Here is a 6,761-nt window from a genome sequence, read left to right on the forward strand (position 1 = left end):
AATAATTACAGAAATAGACGTATAACATTAAAAGGAAAAACAAAAATGGGAATGAATAAGTTTTAATGAAATTATATAATCCTATCTGTGATAAAAGAAAAACAAACGAGAAAGTGAGAGAAAGAGAACATTAAAATAAGGTAAATAGTGCATGAATATCAATACATATTAATAATACAATAATGCATACACATAATACATTAAACATATATTAACAAAACTATTGTGTGTTTAATAATGTCATACTACCATTTTGTAAGACTGCGAACCTTGAGTATATTGTGCTAATGACCAAACGATATTTGAGTGCAGCTAACTAATCGTTTGATAGTTTTAATTTAACGTTTGTTTTGAAGCAGTGTGTTTAGAATCTACGAAGGGGTCAATATGTTCAAATTGGTTATTATAATTTCGAAGAATACGCGTGAGAATAGCATTCTTGCCGTAGTTCGTGGGGTGGAAGGGGACTTGGAAAAAGTGTCGTATGTCTAGTGCGACGTAAAGATACCCGTAGTGATACGCTCTCCAGCAATTCTGGGCAATTCAAACGTCCACGCATAATGTCATATAGAAGGCCCATGTCCATGTCCGGCTTTCATGCCATTATGCGCAAGAAGGCTGCCTATCTATGGCTGCCTCACTCATGATGCGTGTGCGCGGCAGCGCTAATGACATCCTAGCCGTCTTTGCCAACGGGCTGGACTGCCCCTACCAACTACATTGGGTGCAACTACACGTGTGTAGGGTAGTGGTATAGACGTGGCATTTCACTAGAATTAAGTAATTTTGTATTGTACTAACCATAGCACGTAAGAAAAATTTACTGTATTACTAACATTACTATGGATCATGGTCCGAAATAAATGATTATGTTCTATTCTATTCTATTCTAAAACTGTATAGCTACACACACACACACACACACACACACACACACACACACACACACATACACACATACACACACACACACACACACGCTCGATAATTTTAATATTTTTGTTATCTTGGTTTATGTAATTTAATTCGTGTAGCGTGAATGTGAATGAAGAGCGATGCCTCCTGACACAGGCTCAAAAGGAGACTCCAGCCACTATTGTTTAAGAAACCATGTTTTTAAGAAATTAAGATATAATTATGTTATACACAGGCGAGTCGTTTACCACCAGGCGCACGACTTGTTCGTGCACTCACTTAGTATCATAAAAAAACCTAAGTCAACCCTTCTCAAAGAAGACCGACGAAAATATTGCCGAAGAAAAGTGTGTACGCACCATCCTTAGTCATCGACAATAATGTAAATTAGAACTACAATATTTGTACCAGAGAATGAATTCCATATTATCATTTAAATTGTAATTCTTTACATTGTATTGCTTTACATTTACCATAATAATACAGTCATCGAGACGGGCATTACCATTATCAAGAGTTTGAAATAATTATACTTACATATATTTATTCATTCATTACACTTAGAGCGAAGCCCCACGGCCTGACAGTGTGGTGCGTCGTTATCGCAACGCTATGCTTTCAAAGCACCCAGTCCCAGAGCACTTGATTCAAAAATTACATTTCGTTACTTGAAAAGTTAATTTTTTTCTATAAACATGACATTTTACAATTTCGTTGTAATTGTATGTATACGCCTAAATCCTATAAATAAAAAAGTACATTCAAGATAAATCAAGCTATAACCAGTAATTGATTGATTTCGTTTATATTTGCGACATCTCTTGTCTAATTTGGGTACATTTGTAAACTATCTAAGATTTATAATAGCATAACCGCAACTATATCTAGCGAAGGGAAATCTCGCCCGATCCGGGCAACCAGGTTGTACCGCTCTTAAGCTCATCTGAGTATTTGTGTCAGCCGGAACGTAACGCAGTTCCGCTGGGTCGACAAGACTTCGGAGATCGGGTTGTATCGAGCCAACGACGCGCTGGCACGAAATCCAGCCTCTCACGCCACTTCTCTAGCGCTCGTCGGCGCTCCTGTCATCGTCCTTCCAGCGGCGCAGCTTCATGCACTTGACGGAGGCGTCCATCTCCGTCAAACCGCGCCAGGACAGTAGCCGCGTTGAAGGATACTGTGTGGTATCCTCATGCGATCCTAATGGCCATACGGCATGCCATTGAACATGGCTCTGCAGCGCCGGCCGCCCGTTGTCGGTGTGACCTTATGGGCGCCCCGGGTCTCGAATCGCACTACCCTAACGTATAAGCGGCAAACTCTCTCCAGAGGGCCCCCCAGATTGGACAGCAACCGGTGCTATGCACCCTCTACCCTATTAATCCGGGGAAGCAGGCGTTGGAAATGCTCCTCGAAGTCGTAGCGGCTGTCTGTGCCAGGATGAAGGACAAGTAATTTAAGTGCCGCCCCACCTGCACGTCGACGTTACCAACGTGAATGGAGAAGCTGGACGGTTTACTCAGTCTCGGGAGTTTGTGGAACCACAGCCTCTAGTTCAGTAAGCCGGATGGTCTTCTCGAAGTCCTCCCCACCGGCAAGCACCAAGGTGTCATCTTTGACATCAACTCACGAGGTTATGAAGATCCTAACTGACTGCTCTTTTTTGAAGTACGTACGATGGAGAAATGTCACCAAAATTTGTTTGTGTATGTGTGTTAGAATTTGTAACAGAGTACCAAATGACATTAAAAACACACATATAAAATTATTGAAACAAAATTATACGAATGATTGAAAGATAAAGTATATTATCATCTGCTTAAAGGTAAAATCATATAAGTGACATTTTCTACAAAAATCTCGAAATTATGTACCAGTTGCAAGAAATTCACAATCTTTCTACAGATATAACTCTTATTAAATTTATAGCTTTTTTGTTATTGAGTTTCACGTGCAGAAAGACAGTGATTTTCTTACCATAGCTATATAAATTATAGACTGCCTCCGTGGTCTAACGTCCGTGGTCCCCGGGTTCGATTCCCGGGGCGGGAGAAATATTTGTATGGCCTACATTTATTTCTATCGTGAATTTGGGTGTAATTTGTGGTTGTCTATGCGTGTGTCCATGGCACCCGCGACACAGGGTTTCCCTAGTGCGGGACTATGTTGAGTGTATGAGTGAGTGTGTGTGTGCGTCGCGCGACTTTTTGTGGGAAATGTCACTTATGTGGTTTTACCTTTAAACAGACGTTATAGTATAACTAATTAATTATTATTTTAAATTTTTTATTGATTGATATTCAATTCTTTTTTGTGAAATTACTAAACTAGTTTGTTACGTTAATTGTTGAAAACCAAATACAAAGATCCGGCAAGAAGCACATGGAAAAATTCGTAAGGTCCGCTGGTTCGTTCCGTGGCTTAGTTGGCTTGGCGTCCGGTTTGCTAGAAGACATCGGTTCGAATCTTTTCGACTTTTTCTCTAAGTGTTCGACCTTCGTATTAATAATTATAGTTTTAGTTCAATGCAATCATGTGACGACCAATTTTTTGCATGCCTAGAATATTTTCTGGCGAACATTTTCGTACCTATTCTACTATTTGTTATCTTGGCCACCAAGTTTCTCAAATAAATGATTTGATTTGTTCAGCGTAACACTAGATGAATGCTCGGGGGGCTCGACCCTCTAGAGAGAGCGGTAATCTAATCTAACGCGGACTGCGTTAGGCGAAAATGTCGCTAAAATTTTTTTTTGTATTTTTTTGTCTTTGCGTCAACAATAATCTGTGCAGTATTATCACAAAACATGTTTAAAATACCACAGTAGTAAACAAGATCATGATATTGAATTAATTAAATAATTTAATAACAACTTCCGAAGCTAGCTGTACCTGATTTATGATAAATATTGAAATTATATAAATTTTCCATAAACTCTAAATAACATTTGTGCAAATATTATCGAGTATAAAATTGTTGACGCAGTCCTCTCAAAAGCGCCATGTTTTGTTAATAAACATATTATTGTTATTAAAACGTCATTAGGTTTATTATTTAATTCTGATCTGATCCCCTGCCTCCCTTATATTACTTTCTATTCCCATCGGATCCCGTATGTAGGAGATCAAGAATAAATACTAATATTTTATTCCCTCCTGATACCTTGGTACTTCCAAGCTTATTTTATTAGATACTGTGATACAGTCAACAAGAAGATGTATTTGAGGGTTGTATTGTATTTTAGTTTATTATTACAAAATTCCCTATATTTGTCTATTTCATCTGGTTCCCTAGAACCCCATATAATATGTTTTACATAACATAATAATGTTTTTTTTGTAACTAAACCTGTTAAAAAAAACCATTGATTGTCTGTGATAATTATAACAATTGATCAAAATTGCTCAATAAATTAATATTTTATTTTAAAACTTCTTTTTTCTTGAATATACCTACCTTACGAATACAATGAGAGGATCCGTTTGGTATGGATTGGTCCGGATATAAAATTGGCGGAGGATCAGTTACAGGGGATCACATGGGAATAACTCAAGTTTTTTTATGATACCCAGGGACGGAGTGAATAAGTCGTGGATCAGGTGGTAAACGAAGGTTGAATAAATAGTCAACATAATTTGTTAACAAACTGACGTCAATGCTTTGACATTCATCGATTCATATTTGTACAACTGTGAAACTCCGCTTATAAATCATAACCTTTACAAATAACAACGGTATCTATGTACTAACGTACTAGATACGGCGTTCCATATACACGCGATGTTTCACTGATGTGCGGTGGAGACGCTGCACATCATTTAGTCGTTTGTCAAACATTTAAGCGGTCCTCTTTGAAAATTAATTTACAACTGTGTATTGCTGTGAGCAATAAACAGTTGTAAATTAATTTTCGCTATTTCACTAATTGTGTGAACATAAATTTAAAGTTTTAAATCATTCACATTGATTCGGTAAGTATTATTGTGGTATCCATTAACTTACAAATAAATGGACGACGGGTCTAAAACAAAAACCATGAAAAAAATGTCCCAAGTCAACCTATTCGAAATTAAAATTGTAATGTCATCGCAGTATCGCGCTGTCAGTCGAACAAATGAAGACTAAAGCGGAGTTTGACGCTCTGTATACGATTTTAACACCTTACAAGTTCGGACACTTTTTAGCGCGGACCTGACGTCCATATAATTGTAAGTCAATGGTGGTATCTGATTAATTTGTATAATATTTGACAATCGCGAAATAGTATATAAAATTTCACACTATCCATCTCGTTTTGCAACCATGTAATGACGCGTGTTAAAACAAGCCAAAACATAAATATTAGATTAATAAGCAAAAGAGCGTTCTGACTACATAATAACAAGGTATGCATAATATAAGAAGGTTATCTAATAAACTAAAAAAACCGTAGTATGTTCTTGACTAGGCTGTATGTCCACAAGGAAAAGTACTTATCATAGATATCAATAATTTCAACAACTGGATTGTATTTTTTTTCTTTTACCTAACTTGTTTTTCTTTTTAGTAATATAATAATTATAAATAGTAAGCGGAAGGCCCCTGGGTCAAAGCAAAATAGAATTGTGCAATTAATAGCGATTTTGCCAGGGGTTTTACGTTAATTCACCTAACTATGGATAAATATCATTGGTAAATACTCAATATTATCTGCCTGCCTAGCTCATCCCTAATAGGTATAGACTGTCACGTCTGACTACGGTATTGATACTCTTCGACAAAATTGAACACTAAAACAAAACACTATCACCATTGATTGTGTTTTGTTTGGAACTATTTGGAACAAATAATATAAAGCTGTGCATGTTCCTGGCTTAGATTGAATACGTTGACAAGTAATAGCCAATTCACATGATAAAACACGTGATTAACAAAAATCCACGAGTATCTCGCTAGACCAGGGAAAGGGTGCCTTTTAAGATATCAAGAGACGAACAAGTCGTGCGCCTGGCAAGCGACACGCTTGTCCGTAACAGTTGCAGAGCGATTCAGAGCTTTGAATTACAAGGATCTGAGGTAATTACCACTGCTCCCGTCAATCTGAGACATAAATTGACAAGGGCCATGTGCCTGTAATTTCATTAAAATCACATAGCATGGGTACGGTGACGTTTGAGATTTGAAGTTTCTAAGAAATCGATTTATACATCGCACTGCTATTACAATAGTGTTATAACCTTAGAATAATAACGCATAGAAACCTAGCCCGCACACGCTAAGTAAGGCAAGTTAGAGGCTTCCAAACGGCCTACACGAGCGGGCGGGCTGTCAGTGCTCAAGACATGAGTAGACAAGTCTCATGTGCCTGTAATCTCACCAGCACCCTTACCATCCAAAACCGGAACACACGTATGGTGTAAAATAGTTATGAAAATATTGAACGGGTGTTCCTACCGAATTCACATTAGGGAAAGAATCCCCGGGCACCGACGCTTCATCTTCCATGGGTGCGTATTTAGAGATACTCATCTACATACTCGTTGATATAAAAAAAATCATTGGCATATGTAAAGTAAAAATTGAGTACAGCGTGGCTTTCTTGTGAAATTTCGTGGTATTTGTGATTTTATTGTATCGTTACATTTTTAGGTATCGTGTTTTCACACCATGTAGTAATCAGAGTATATCCTCAATTTTACTATATATTTTTCCAAAGTGATTGTTCAACACTTTGTTATGCGGAATCAACCAAAGTCAGTTGAAGTTGTATAACTTAACGTACGATGTCATTGACTTACAATTATATACGATGTAGATATATTATTTGTTTTGTTTTGTTCTTTATATGTCTTAATAAGCTGAATAA

The sequence above is a fragment of the Hyposmocoma kahamanoa genome, unplaced genomic scaffold, assembly GCF_003589595.1.
Source record: "Hyposmocoma kahamanoa isolate Upper Pololo Valley unplaced genomic scaffold, ASM358959v1 211, whole genome shotgun sequence".
Classification (NCBI taxonomy): domain Eukaryota; kingdom Metazoa; phylum Arthropoda; class Insecta; order Lepidoptera; family Cosmopterigidae; genus Hyposmocoma; species Hyposmocoma kahamanoa.